Source organism: Gambusia affinis, linkage group LG02 (assembly GCF_019740435.1).
Source record: "Gambusia affinis linkage group LG02, SWU_Gaff_1.0, whole genome shotgun sequence".
Lineage (NCBI taxonomy): Eukaryota > Metazoa > Chordata > Actinopteri > Cyprinodontiformes > Poeciliidae > Gambusia > Gambusia affinis.
The window spans coordinates 18,361,640-18,377,335 of record NC_057869.1 but is presented as its reverse complement, the minus strand read 5'-3'; the positions used below and the strand labels follow the sequence as shown (position 1 = coordinate 18,377,335).

General features: G+C 41.4%; 1 protein-coding gene across 4 annotated transcripts in view; it reads right to left on the bottom strand.

Moving 5' to 3' along the window:
* apba2b (amyloid beta (A4) precursor protein-binding, family A, member 2b) overlaps positions 1–15,696 on the bottom strand; it is a 49,383-nt gene that overhangs the window by 24,003 nt on the left and 9,684 nt on the right. For 2 of the 4 annotated variants that reach the window (XM_044100231.1, XM_044100257.1), the window contains exon 2: positions 7,630–7,728. The exons of the other annotated variants lie outside the window; for them this stretch is intronic. The gene's annotated coding sequence lies outside the window, so the exon portion shown is untranslated. The remainder of the gene's footprint in view (positions 1–7,629; positions 7,729–15,696) is intronic. 4 annotated transcript variants of the gene reach the window in all.

Genomic DNA, 15,696 nt, shown 5'->3' with positions numbered 1-15,696 from the left:
TCTCTTTCATCCCGTGTTGTTTTAGATTTTACAGATAATCTGGGTCTCAAAATATCATGACATCCACTAACCTGCTGTCAATACACAACAGAAACAAAAACACATGCCTAATTTTTGCATTTTAAAGACAATACAACCACAAGGATCAATTAATATTACTTATATGTATGTTTGTCACTGCTCAGAAGTTTGCTCACAAAGCAAATTATTGATTTTTCAGGCTCAGACTCTTTAATCAATTAATATTAGATGCATATATTTAGTTAATATGCAGGCAATTGACATTTAAGCAAACAGAAAATGAAAACTACTTAAGCTTGGCATTACACAATTTTTCATCATCTCAAAACATAATGGCAGATGGTTGTGAACGAAAACCCCAGCAGACCAGCAATTTCTGAAATATTTAAACCACTCTTTCAGGCACCAACAATCGTTCCACGTTCAAAGTCTCTTTAATCTCCGTTGTTGCCAATTCTGGTGCATGATTTAAACTTCAAATTGTCTACAGCCAGTCCAGATGCTTAAACGAATTTAGTGAGTGTCTTATGAGTCATTATTTCTGTTAATAAGCAGTTGACAAGATGTAACTAACAATGGTTGCTTGGTATATATGCCAAAAAAGTGAAAATATCTGTGTATTCCGACAGAAAGGGAAAATTGGGAAAGAAGGAAACCATTCCAAATGGTGAATTGACCAGAAAACCAAGATGGCCATCCATAAATTTCTGACACTAAATGGTTTTGCACCACTGTAATAAATATGCAAAGTACCCTGTTGATCTTTTCCTTCTAGAAAATGAGTCATGTTATTGAATTTAGGGGTACATCCAAGCAGAACAGTGAGCCTCTGACTTGTAAGGCACCAATCATGATAAAATTCTGTGATCCATGAAATAACCACTGCTGCTATTCACCCGACATCTTTGTCAGGGTCAACTGATCTTGTAAACATTAAGCATCAGTGTGAGAGACTGCTGTAGCAATCCGTCCACTTCATTTGGCATAGGCTGATAAACTTGGTATGAAAACCTAAGAGAAAAACATAGCAAGTAAACGAGGCCCAGAAGTATTAAAGAGAGTCAGAGCGATATATTTTTTCTCTATGTCCTCATTAATATTCAGTATTTGTTCTCTTCACAGTCCCACTCACTTCAAGATGACAACAAGACAGAAATGTGGGAGACAGAAAGAGAAGGAGAGGGGAGACTTACTGAGCAGCAGGAATGGCACCGAACCACAGAACGTTTTCTCCGCCACTCAGCCGGCCAATAACCATTTTCACTACATATTGCCAAAGACACACCCTCCTCCTTCACCCTTGACTGTTACCATGGCAACCCTTTGTTTTCTTGCTTTAGTGTCAAAGAGGACTGGTTCAGTCAAGCATCAAAAAGCCCCATGTGTTGAATAAATGCATTTACATGCACACATAAACCGTCTCACTGTGCTTCTCACCCATTTTTCAGGACTTTGTCTAACGCGTGATTAGGCAACAGCTTTACTGTCTAATGCATTGAGTAAACAATTTCTGTTGCAACTAATGAATGCAAACAGAATCCACCAGACGGGCGTTTTCCTTTTTGGGTGGTCTAGCATCACACATCACAAAATGCCATCAGTATATGATGTAAACAGAGGGGTACAGAGTACCCAAAAATGTACTGCAGTAAGAGTAAAACTACTTCAAGATATATTTACTCAAGTATATGTGAAAAGTAGGCATCTGAGACATTTCCCAAGTAATAGTAAAAAAAGCATTTTGTAAAAAGGCTACACAAATACTGAGTAATTGATCATAACAGCTGATTAAATATTTAAAAATGTATGCAATCTTATGGATTTCTGGTATTTGAAAGACTAAAATAAAAAATGCAATTACATAGCATAATAAAAATTGAAAATTTTAAGCAGAAGTAACATTTCTTTCCAAATAAAACGTATAAAACTAACACTTACAGTATATGTTAGAAAAGGGTAAAGTACTTCCATTGACAATATTTATAGTTTACTGCATATCCACTATAGCAGCCTCAGTGGATATAAAATAACATTCGAACATCACAGCTTGTGTACAAGAAATCACACTTTAACATAACCTGTCGGTGTGTGTGTGTTTCACTTATTTTAAGTTAAAATAGGGGTCCATATTCAGAGATTTGTAAGAGAAGCAACACTTCATATCAATTCATGTCAGTTTATTTAAATCAGGAATGATTAAATAGAAAACATTTTTAAACAACTCTACCATTAGACTACAGTTAATCCGGAAAGTATTCTGAACTCTTCACTTTTTTTCCCCATTTTGTTATGTTACCGTCTTATTCCAAATTGCATTTAATTAATAGCATTCCACAAACATTCTGCACTTTATGGCAACGTGGATTACTTTGTTTTTTTGTTGGTTTTTTTTGCTAATTTATTAAAAATAAAAAACAAAAAGTCACATTTATATAAGTATTCACAACCTTTGCTTGATCCTTTGTTGATGAAGCTCAAGAGCTGTTTCCACTGATCATCACTGAGCCGGTTCTGCTGCTTAAATTGATTGGACTTGACTTGGATGTTTGGAAAGGCACACACCTGTCTATATAAGACCAAGTACCGGAAATCAGAACTCATTTTCAGGAGAATGGTTCAGATGAAACTGACTATTGTGTGCCACAAACACCAGCATCTCAGAAGGCTGGCTCAAAAAGGCTGGAAAATTCAAGTTATTCACTGTGTGTAGTAAATACTAAGACTTACTCCACAAATACCTAAGCGATTAAGAAAGCAAAGGTGATGTAACAGTCGCCTAAAATCTGCTAATAATCATGCCTGATTTTCTGTTTTGCCTTCACATAGGTTTAGATAAATACTATATAATGGTCAGTATGGAAATGACTGGAGCTTAGGTCAAATTTTATCATTTGAGAAAGCCAATTAACAAAAGTGTTGTGTTCTGTGTTTTTCTGTATGTTTATTTCTAGTTTCCTGTGTGTCTGAGTCTCTGTGTTGTCCTGTCTCCCCGTGATTAGTCCCCAGGTGTATCTCGTTCCCTGATTTCCTCTTGTGTATTTAGCGTCACCTGTGTGTGTCTGTCTTCGTCGGGTCCTACGTCAGTGTCAGTTCAGTGTACGTCTTGCTTCGTCCGTTTATGTCTAGAATGCGTCTAGTCCTCGTAAAACCTGTTGCTACCTATAGTGAGCTTCAGCCTTCAGCTCAGCAGTGCTGCCAGGTCTGTGGACTGTGTTTTCTGTTTTTTCGGTTCCATTAAACTCCTCATCTCACATCATCTGGGTCTGCTGCGTTTGCCTCACCACCACCACAACACCATTTCATGACAGAAGGACCCGACCAAACTGAACGGTGAGGCACGCACTTCCTAACCACCATGGACCCAGATGAAACGCAGGAATTACTGGAGACCATACGGGAGTATGAGGCTGCCATGGCCAAGCGTGGCGACGGCGGGATTCGCCATCCGGTTGGGTCTGTTGCTGGATTACTGGGTTCCACGTTTTCCGCTTCCTGAGCTGGTGGCATTGCAGAGGGAGGCAGAGTGGGAGCGTGAGGCAGCGCTAGCTGTCATGGCTGGAGAACCGCTGCCTCCCAGACCCAAACTCTGTCCTCGATCCACCACCCCGTTCCGCCGTCTCAAGAGCCAGCAGCAGACCCTCCGCGGCGGACCGCAAGCAACCCTTCCGCCACCGAGCCCGTTCCTGCCGCCCGCTCCAGCGGCGCACTCCCGTTCCTGCCGCCCGCTCCAGCAGCGCACTCCCGTTCCTGCCGCCCGCTCCAGCGGCGCGCGCCCGTTCCTGCCGCCGCTCCAGCAGCGCCACCCAGCTCCCGTTCCTGCCGCCCGCTCCAGCCGCGCTTACCCAGGCTCCCGTTCCTGCCGCCCGCTCCGGCGCCACCCGAGCTCCCGTTCCTGCCGCCCGCTCCAGCCGCTTTCCCGAGACTCCTAGTGCTTTCCCGAGACTCCTAGTGCTTTCCCGAGACTCCTAGTGCTTTCCCCGAGACTCCTAGTGCTTTCCCCGAGACTCCTAGTGCTTCCCCCGAGACACCAAGTGCTTCCCCCGAGACTCCTAGTGCTTTCCCGAGACTCCTAGTGCTTTCCCGAGACTCCTAGTGCTTCCCGAGACTCCTAGTGCTTCCCGAGACTCCTAGTGCTTCCCCCGAGACTCCTAGTGCTTCCCCCGAGACTCCTAGTGCTTCCCCCGAGACTCCTAGTGCTTCCCCCGAGACTCCTAGTGCTTCCCCCGAGACTCCTAGTGCTTCCCCCGAGACTCCTAGTGCTTCCCCCGAGACTCCTAGTGCTTCCCCCGAGACTCCTAGTGCTTCCCCCGAGACTCCTTGTGCTCCTCGTCGCCGCCCCCGTGCGGCCCCAGAGACTCCTTGTGCTCCTCGTCGCCGCCCCCGTGCGGCCCCAGAGACTCCTTGTGCTCCTCGTCGCCGCCCCCGTGCGGCCCCAGAGACTCCTTGTGCTCCTCGTCGCCGCCCCCGTGCGGCCCCAGAGACTCCTTGTGCTCCTCGCCGCCGCCGCCGTGCGGTCCTAGAGACTCCTCGTCGCCGCGGACGGCCGCCGGACAGCCTCCGTGGTTCCCGCCTCCTGCGCCGCGGACGGCCGCCGGACAGCCTCCGTGGTTCCCGCCTCCGTGGTTCCCGCCTCCTGCGCCGCGGACGGCCGCCGGACCGCCTCCGTGGTTCCCGCCTCCTGCGCCGCGGACGGCCGCCGGACAGCCTCCGTGGTTCCCGCCTCCTGCGCCGCGGACGGCCGCCGGACAGCCTCCGTGGTTCCCGCCTCCTGCGCCGCGGACGGCCGCCGGACCGTCTCCTTGGTTCCCGCCTTCCTGTGTTTCCGCCCACCGAGTTGGGTTTGTTTTGTTTTTGTTTTTTGGACTTTGGACCCTCGTGTCTCCGCCTATTTGATAGGTTGTATTTCGTTTTCCATAGACTCTGGCCCCCCGTCCATCTCCCCTCCACCCACCCTGTTGTATTTCAGTTTTTGGGGCGTCTGGGAGCCGCCCGTTAAGGGGGGGGTACTGTTGTGTTCTGTGTTTTTCTGTATGTTTATTTCTAGTTTCCTGTGTGTCTGAGTCTCTGTGTTGTCCTGTCTCCCCGTGATTAGTCCCCAGGTGTATCTCGTTCCCTGATTTCCTCTTGTGTATTTAGCGTCACCTGTGTGTGTCTGTCTTCGTCGGGTCCTACGTCAGTGTCAGTTCAGTGTACGTCTTGCTTCGTCCGTTTATGTCTAGGTACGTCTAGTCCTCGTAAAACCTGTTGCTACCTATAGTGAGCTTCAGCCTTCAGCTCAGCAGTGCTGCCAGGTCTGTGGACTGTGTTTTCTGTTTTTTCGGTTCCATTAAACTCCTCATCTCACATCATCTGGGTCTGCTGCGTTTGCCTCACCACCACCACAACACCATTTCATGACAAAAAGATGTTCTTTTGAACATGCTTAGCAAGAGCCTGGAGACACTGTTGTTGCTATAACTAAATTAAGATGCTTTACCAGACTTCTGTAAGGACATCTTCCCATAGTCTCCGGCTAAGTATTTTTCTAGATTCTGATAAGAACACTTTTTTTTAAAATAATTATTATTATTATTATTTTCAATGACTGAACCAGGTTCAATATATTGGTTAAGATGCCCCAGAAAGAACATGACACAACATGAAAGACTGCCTGGCAACAGCCCTGGCTTCCAGAGCTAAGTACAGCTAAATAACCCCAAAGGGAGATAGATACTAGGGCAATTTCACAGGGTTTAATTGAAGCTGTCAGTAGGATTTGGTTACTAATGAGAAGGAATAAGTGAGAGTGAGTGAAATGCAGAAGAAAGGGTGGATTCTTAAAATATATAAAATATGAAAACATCAAAGGCAACCTGAACATAACACAGCTACCCATTTATTGTCAGCAATTGAGAGGAAAGATATTTTGCTTAGAGTTTGTTTGAAATGTAATGAGATATAAGATCTTGTTTCTTGAACATGTTTAACCTCTCATCCAAAATGCATCTTTAGTTTTGAACATGATTTGATGTAACAGGCTTATAAGTTGTAGAATAATCACAATAACAGGGCTATTAAAGTTGCTAAAGTAGGACACATAAGTCATTTTCCTCAAAGACAGAAATAAGAGAAGACGTCCAGTTACTTTCCAACTAAGAACTTAAGACCTTGATGTCCTAGATGACTGAGACTCTGCACCAGTGAAAAACTAAAAAATTTTATGGGGATGATCTAAACTCTGCGGAGGGATTTAAATTCCACTAATTCAGATAAACGTTTTTAACTAAAAGTGAACGTGTGGAATCATTTTAAAAGTATGAAAATCTATTTTATTGTTACCTTCTGTTTTCTCTTGACTAAAATCAGTCATACACTGGCTTGAAATTAGTTTCACTTTAATGGATACAAAAAAATGTCACAGAATGAAAAAATTATTCTTTAATGCAGTTGAAACTATGGCAAATCTCTACAGAGCCGAAAGGACACAAAAACAGTAACCGTTATCGGTCTGTTACACTGGCCTGTCATTCCTCCTGAATTGTCACTTCAATTCTGAAAAGATGGAGGTGAGAATCGCTCCCTGGCTGACACAATACTCCACCTCATCCTTCAGTAAAAATCTTTCACTATTGTGTTTTTCACTGACATGTTTCTAAAAATCTCCCTCTGCTTTTGCCTTTAAATCTCACTCTCTGTCAACTTTTAATTGACACATAATATTTGTTCTCCTGTTGTTTTGTTGTTTTGTTTTTTTCTTAAGTCCAGTCAAATCAGACTGCTGAGCCAGGGGATTTCTCCTTAATGATCAGGAACGCTGAGGGACTGACGGCTGCTGCATACATTGGCTGAATTTCACCATATCAACCCTATTCTGCACATGTCAACCCCTGGCACATGAAGCATGCACTTCCACTCCCTCAAGTCTGTCTTCTGCACTGACACATGCCTAAGAGAAATGCGGATAACAGTTATTGGATACAACGATAATCGCTGAATTTGATGACAGCACCAAAAAGAGAGAGCCGCATTGGGCTGCAAAATATCCCCTTATCCTCCTGGCAGACAGACGGGCCGAGCTGTAATGGCCTGGCCCCTTAAAATAGCTTGATGGCAGACACATCAAATAACTCCTGGGTTTAGTCATGCTCAGGAAAAAAACAGGTCGACAGCGCAATGCTTACTGATTAGATTCACACCCAGGCTTTTTACTCATGTGTTTGGGTTTCAAGTCGACCATTCACTGAAACCAAGCTCTGAAAACAGTGAGTCAACGTAACGGCCAGAAAAAAAGACAACAAATGTTTACATTTTGTTTGCAGTGATTCTACTTGTGAGCATGCACATGCTGAATGGCGGAGGCAGACTGCTAAAAGCTTTGTGTGAGGTTCTGTTTGTTTTCTGTATCACTGGCCAGCTGACAGGATTATTCATTGAGACGTTGCCTGTTCGGCCACACAGCGGAGCGGGCTCCACCCGAGACAGAACAAAAGAAAGCTTTGTTTTAATTATCTGACTGCTCTCAATGCAGCTGACATTTCGCTTATCCCAGAGTAATCAATCAGGTGTGTGTATTTGTGTCACACATCTGTATACCTATGAGAGCATATAGAGTTTGTTGCGTCCGACTACCTGGGAATGAGGTGTGCGTTGGTCTGCGCTTCACATCAATCCTCCCAAAGCAGGCAGTTTCAGCAAAGTGTCGCACCTCTCAGCATCTTTTCTGCTTTACTGAACCCGAGGGAAACACACAGAGTCAGACAGGAAGATTGAAATCTGCTCAGCTCAACTCCACTTACACACAAACACATAATACATGTCATTCAAGCAGCTCTGTATGCTGCTGTAAATCCAGTCTTAAAAGTCAGGGTAATGTCTGTTCATGTGCGTATTTTACACTGAACAAAGACCTCTCTTTTTTTTTTTTTACTTTAGAAGTGTATTTAGAGAAAGACTCCACCTGTGAGTCTCTGCCACGAACTATAAAGCTATGGTAATGAGGTTGGGGAATTTTCCTCAGTTCTGGAAGCTTGGAAAAAACAAGGAGACAATAAATACAGCAGCAAACCCCGTTTGATGGAGGAGGCAAGCCTGCTATGTAATAATGTATGATTCACAGCTATTTTAAGGCTGTGGATCACAAAACCTAGATTTCATCAGGGAAATCTTGCAGAAGATCCTCAGTAGAAATCATGTCAAGCTAGAACAACCTAAGTACTGGGTTTAGTGTAAAGGTCTGTTTTGATACCCACTTTTGATGATTTCAGTCTATTACATTTGATTAGAAGATAAGATTATAAGATGAATATTTTCCAAGATAACTACAAAAACTACTGCATTAAATACATATGTAACTAAATTATTGTTGGAATTGTTTCAAGTGCAAAACAAAGCTTAATAAATTACGTTTTCCACAAACAGAGAAACTCATTGGGTAAACACAATACCAAACCAATAGCTAGCACCCATCTTGCATTGAAATTAATTGAAGTACCATTAACAGATATGAATAACTCTTCTACAATAAAGACTGATAAATCCTAACATCTGGATTATGATTCAGTTGATCAATTTAATAACTAATCAGTTATCAGGGTAACAACCATGGTTTCATTGAAAATTCAGCTGAGAGCATCAATGAATCAAAGAAAAATGGTTGATTTAGTCACTTGACTGTGTGTGTAAATACTAATTTGATTGTTGCCATCCAGTACTAATCAGAGGCAGCACGAACAGAGTCCGGTCGAATGGGGTCGATTTAACAGCAGCACGGATCCAAAGATGACATAAACCTGGATTATCAGCGTGTTCATTTTAATCCTCTTACATAACCATCACCAGTGTTAGGTCACTAAACAGGCCACTGTAGATAAAAAAGGGATTTGCCCAACCCTAAGTTTCACATGTTTTATGTTTTACCTTCCGTGGGACACATCCACTCCTTTGGATATGCTTGACTAGTCCACAATGGAATTGTAGATTAACCATTCATGTTTTTCAGAGAACAAATCTGAAAATATTGCTTCTATTTTGTTTCTATCTGATTAAACTTATACAGTTCTCGAACACTCTTTTTAACAGAGAAAGACTGGCTACTATAAAAAATATCAACCTATGTCAGAAAAACAAAGGAAAGAATTACTGCCTGCATTTAAAATATCTCAGTAGACAAATTAAAAACTAAGACCTCCGACATTTTTTTTTCCCCACCAGGGGGTCTTTTTGTGGGCTCTAGTGTCCCTTATACCACAGTAGGCTGACAGGAAAGGGGGAAGGAGAAGGGGAAAGACATGCGGCAAAAGTCGTTGGGTCCGGGAATTGAACCCACGACGGCCGCGTCGAGGACTGAAGGCCTCCAAGCGTGGGGCGCGCTGCCCTCTACGCCACCGGAGCACGCCCCCACCTTGTAAATGTTTGAACAGTTGTTTTTGTGGAAGATATTTATGGTGTTAGTAAGCAGAAGTGGTCCCACTCTTTTGCATGGGTGTTTTGTATTAGCCACTGTTGACATTCATATCCTCTGGAGTGGAAGATCAACTTACTCAACTTAAAATAACTTGTGAACTCTACTAATTTTCTACTGTCTTTTGTTTTCAGTTTCACCAATAATATAGATGCGTAAAAGTATAACGTAGTTGCAGTTTAAGACCTGCACACTTTGCAAATAAGAAAGAACTAAACTGAATACTCTTTTAAATTCACAAAAAATTTGAGACAAAATGAAAGCAAGTGAGACAAAGAGGACAAATAAATGCTCTCAGATTACAGAGCAGGGGACTAAATGTATTGTTCTGGATGACCAACCTATCTTAGTCATCTTTTGCAGCCACTGACCCACAGTATGTTCTCTGTTCTGCACACTGCATAGCCGACACAGGGCTCCTCAAGCTGGATGAAATGTTCAATACATCCTGGAGGATAGGGGATCTAATGTCACCATCATTCCCTGTAGTGCAAAAAAACTTTGTTTTAGGATCCACCTAGCCACTTAAAATGAGGTAAATATTTATGCAATCCCTCATTTTATGTAAAATCTATTTTTTAATTGTCATTATTTTTGTTAAAATGTTTTTTAAATTTTTGGTCAAAAAATGCCAGATTACGTAGCCCATGATTGATTTATAAAAGCAATAATAATGTCCAAGTGAGTAAACACTTTTAATAGGCACAATAAATAGATTCCTCATTGATCAAAAACAAGCTGCGCTGCATGTACAGTGGTTTAATAGATGCAATTCTACAGATTATGAAATGTGGAAATTGATGAGATAGTAAACACTGAAAAGATTTTCCATTTGTTCAAACACTATTTAACAATACTAGAAAATTCCTGAAGAAATTTAACTGGGGCCTGCCAAAGTGTGCCCGTCGGTTTGGACCCAGCGTTCTGATGCTAAGAATTAGCATCAATGCTAAAGAAAGCTGCAATGTAATCAATAGCATGTGGAGAATCACAAGAATGTTAAGTAAGCTGGACATGCAACATTCAGTATGATAAAGTAAGTGCATTAGCTAAAATGAGCAAATATGCTAATGTGAGCATAAATACTTTCAGTAGCATGTGGGGTATCATTAGAATGTTTACTGTCATTTACTTACTCCATTAAGTATACTAAACATGGCTAATAAGTCTGAAAAATAGAAAATAGCTTATTTAAGCTAAAAGGCTAATGCTAATGAACTGCCTTGCTGTGCAAGGCTGTTCCCTAACCTCGGATAAACAGATAATGCAGAATGATATCATTGCACCGCCTCCGGCGGTGCACTGTCCAGAGGGGCATATTGAGGCTTTTATTTTGAAATTTGCAGTACGCTTCATATTAAATGCCCACACTAATCCAATGTGTAAGAGTACTTTGGATAAACCAGTCACATAAAGCCAAAAAGAGCAATTACATAATGTAAAAATTGCCAAGGCTTTTATTTTGAAATTTTTGTTAAGCTTCATTTGAAAGGGTCCTAAGCAGCTCTCCCTGCTCTGGGTTCCGTTGCCATGGTAAATAATCCTCTCTGCCAGCTGTGAGTGAGACATCCAGGGGGAGACAATTCTCTGTTTGAGCCAGCCAGTTTGACCAAAAAAAGCATTGCAAACAAGTCTTTCCCGTTCGGGAACCGTAATACATATTCAAAAACCGTTTGAAGCATATGAGAGGGCTATTTGTCGTCTCACATAGTCCCGCCATTCATATCTCTACCTCACTCACAGTATTAACAGCGATGAGATTAAAAAAAGTGTGTGCCAAGGTCAGAAATTTTTTAGAAATACATGGAAGTAAATCAGTGAGATCTGTCTGCTACCCTGGCGCATGACTTTGCTCTGAAGCACCTGGAGAGAAACCGTAAGCGCTAGATAATTTTTGAAAACATTTGACCGGAGCAGGCATGCGTATCAATGTCATGACCGAGTTTCACACCAATCATGCAATATTTGTGAGCGTGAGGGCGAGTTAAAAAATGATTTGGGGTCAAAATGTTGCTCTGACTCTCACTCTAGCGGAGCGGCCTTCACACTCTGATTTTTCCAAATATCAAAAACTTTAGGTCGCTTAGAAAGAAGTTGTGGACAAACCATAATTCATATTGACGTGCTGTCTTCACTTTAAAAGAGATCACGGACGTATCTACAAAATGAAGTTTGAATGGCGTTTCTACATAAAGTTATGACAACAGAGAAAATCCTCAAAAATAGGGTATTTTCAGGATTTACTGGTTGCCTCGTCCCCTTGATGACGAGAGTTGCACCTGGTGAGCTCGTTAGTGATTTTGGGGTCGTTTTTTGCTTTACATCGCCATGGTAACTCCAAATCCCACCAAAATAATAGCACACCTCCGGGATCGAGCCGCGCGTTTTGATACCACTTTTGTGGGTGGGCTCATGGCACGAGCCGCATTCCGGGTGACGGAAGAATAATAAATAATACTTAAAGAGACATTCTATTGGGTGTAGAACAATAGGTGCCTGCCATGCAATGCATGGAGGCAGTGACTGACTTGCTTCGCAAGTCAGTCACTGCTCTCCTTATGCATTGCTATGGGCAGGCCCCAATAATGCAAGAAATGCAAAATAAAATAAACAAACAACATAGTGGTTCAGAGCCTTAGTCACTTTGCACCCATGCTTTAGTCAGGTGTGCACAAATAAGTCCTCTCATAACACCATGGAACAGAAACCGTGGAGAGGCTGAGTTGTCAGTCAAAACATGACATTGTTTTAAACAATTAATATTGCTCAATAATGGCTAATAATACACCAAGGTTGGTGTCTATCTGCAGCAGTTTCAAGAATTTAATCAGAACCGAACCATGGCAGATCATAGACTGAGTACCCACCAACAAGCTAGATTGGGTGACTGAAATTGCAAGAGCACTGATCCATTAAGCTAGTTTCCTGCTGAAATTCATTTCATACATCTTAATAGATCACAAATGTCTAACAAGTACCAGCAGTGACATTGAGCCCTAATAATGTGACGACAAAGGTGAGACAGTAGTTGTGAGGTTTATAGGACCCTTTAAATTACAGTGCTGCCTCTTTAATCACTTTGTATTGTTGAAACCACCAGAAATATGAAGTAACACTGAAACAGATGATAAACGTCAGCTGATGATGATTGCAGTTGAAATGCCTACAATAACAAAAAAAAAGTAATACGCTGTTGGTGTCAGGATGATACAGAGCCATAATTATTTCTTCCCATCTAGGAGAATACTGGAGCAGGCTGGATGAATATTCCTACAGAAGATTAATAAATGATGAGGGATGGCAGTGTTGAGTAGCTCAAAACAGTTTGAATTACTCAGATGTGCATGCATCTTCTTTTCTCCATCCTCTGCACAGTATTTTCAGCAGGCTACCTCATGACGCTCCTCCATCTTCTTCATGAGCACGCAGCCTGCTTGCAGCCTCCCTTTCATTATTCAATTCCTGACTTGCCCAGCTCATCGTGCAGCTGTCCTAATAGAAAAGGGTGGTGGGTATCTGTGTTTATAGGACATTATTGAATAAACTGGAAGATATGATACAGTAATGCATTTTTTTTTTTTAAATAAGGAATGCACACTGAAAATATACAAGCAAATCCATGTAGTGGAGTATAGATTTCCACTTAAGCATTTAAAAATATATAGCTATTAAAAGCACAAAGATGTAATAAAAATCTAACTCTACTTTGTATTTTGGTTGATGACTTCACAAGAACCAAAAGATGTAAGCTTATCAGATAAATATTTTTGCAATAACTTTTTACAGATTTCAACAGAGATTTTGAAATTGGAGAAAAAAAAAATTACTTTGGGTTCAAGTATTTGGTTTGAGACAGAGTATAACTCCAATTACGTCCTTAAATCATAGTGGTTGCTGCTGTATTTGGCAAAGCAGAAACAATGACACATATCTCTGCTTAGGTGTCAACCCCTCTGCTGTTGATTGTGATGATGTAGGTTGCATTGCAGGTCCATGCATTGTGAGGCTAATCAGTGGGACTGTGGACATCATAAGTCTGTCTGGTAATAATTGTTGGTGGAAGTAGCAGGTGATGCAGCAGCTCTGAACAAAAAATCATTATGATTGTAAAAAAATCATAAATGTGTAGACCAATGGTTCTTAGAACAGTACTAAAGGATCCACTGCACCTGTGTTACAAAATCTACATTCACACTGTTCTCTTCAAAATGACTCTGTGTTTTTACTGCAATTTTTCTGATAGTGTTCTCACAGACTGCATCAGTTCCCACATTTTTTATTTATTTCTTTAGATTCCATAGTCAATTTTGCTCTATAGTAGGTGCACAGCAGCCAAATTAAGGAGCTCTCAAGAGACCACTGTTAGTTTGCCGAATCTCACTTTAGAGGTAGATATGTGAAGGAGATCTTCTCATATGTCAAACCTAAACTGTGTATCCAATATAGGAGAAGCGGAATGCCTAATGTGCTTCGGTAAGTACCTCCCCCACCTGGATGACTATACCAATACTATGCAATATTCTGCCGGGACACAGTAAAAAAGATCTGTGCAAGTAGGCAGGGAAGCTCTACTAAATGTTCCAAATGAAAATCAGACTGAGGACATAGATGCACATGAAGCCTAGATGTACTTAATGGAGAGATAAATCTAAAATTAATGAGGATAAATGTGATACTGGGCAGTCCTGCAGATTTTTATAGTAAACATCTCTTTTTTTTCTGCTTGAATGACATTAGTTTGGGTGTAGACTTCATCATGACGTGTTTTGACAGATCTCAACTAATTTGCAAAGAAACCTATTATGGAAAGTCATTTGAACCTGCAGGCATTCATGTTCATAGACTGCACCGGATGCAAAATAATGTAGTCCCACAAATGCAAAGATGGTACAAAAGACTTAAGGCAGAAACATGCTTCCTTTGAGTCTCAATGTTTGCAGAAACATTTATATGCATCTTCACGAAGGCATTACCGCACTGATTGCCTGCGATAAAATAAAACATAAAACAAGCTCTTTTATATTAGAGTGCAGTTTCCATATGAAGCCTCTCTTACATGTTTTCTCCATGTTTCGATAATGACTTTCTCTGATTTTTTATTTGGTACTTAGTGTGTTGTTTTAGTCTACTTGATGCTTTCAGACAACTTCTTTTATGTAGTTTGATTCTGTAGCTCTAGCAGTGATCACATCTGTGCTTGATGAAGTTGAACTGAGCGTTCAGAATAATTACATTTTGTTTTGATCTGATATTAAAAATTGTTTGATTATTTGAAAAAAAATTACCTTTTGCATAAGAAAGCTATTAAGGGGCAAATGCTTTTTCACAGCATGATACGTGTAATTAAATTCACTGAGTAAAACGAAGAGCTATGGCTAATCCCATAAAGACTTTAGTGCCAGAGTAGTAGTACGAGGTCAAATGAAGCAAGATTAGGTCAGTCCTATTCTCCCACATTCTGACAGCAGCATGCCATCATCTGCCTCTGAAACCAGGCAACATGTCACACGTTGTCCTCACACCGTGCATCCCCCCGGTAACAGTTTCCAGGTTTCAGTCCTTACGTAGCCCAGCCACCGCTGACACACATCAAGAGTGTTGGTGTAAGGTATCTGTCACAACAGAAAGCAGAGCTGTGCTGATCAGAAGGAGAAAGTCAGTGGGTCTTAAGAGAACTAAAACAAGTAATGTTGCCCACAAAAAGCACAAGATACCAAATATACTTTTAAAAAGATTATGATTTATGAAATAATAAGAGCCTGTAAATAAATTTCCACTTGGTTATGCATTTCCTATTTCAAACCACAGAAAACCACAAGTTGCATGCATTGATAACACACAAAAACAGATCTTTGGGGAGCTGATAAATACTTAATTCTTAGGATTTATTTATGTATTTCTTTTATTCTTTAGTGTTTTATTGTGTGGCACTTTTATTTCGTACGGCTACTTTCAGTATTTCAGGGACTCTGTTTTTATTTCAATGTATTTTTATTTCTTCTTCATCTATCGTTTATATTACCAGGATAAAGAAAAAATTCTGTTTCACTCTGGTTAGTGAATCAAACGGAGAGATAGCAAACTTCAGAGTGTCTGACTGAGGATGTAACCAGCAAGCTACAATTTATTTCACTCATAATAAGTCTTGGAAGGCTTCTGCCTTGAAATATGACAGACGCTTTGCTTAGACACCTGCTTCTGTGGGTACATTTTACTCCCGTTTTCAGACAGTGTTT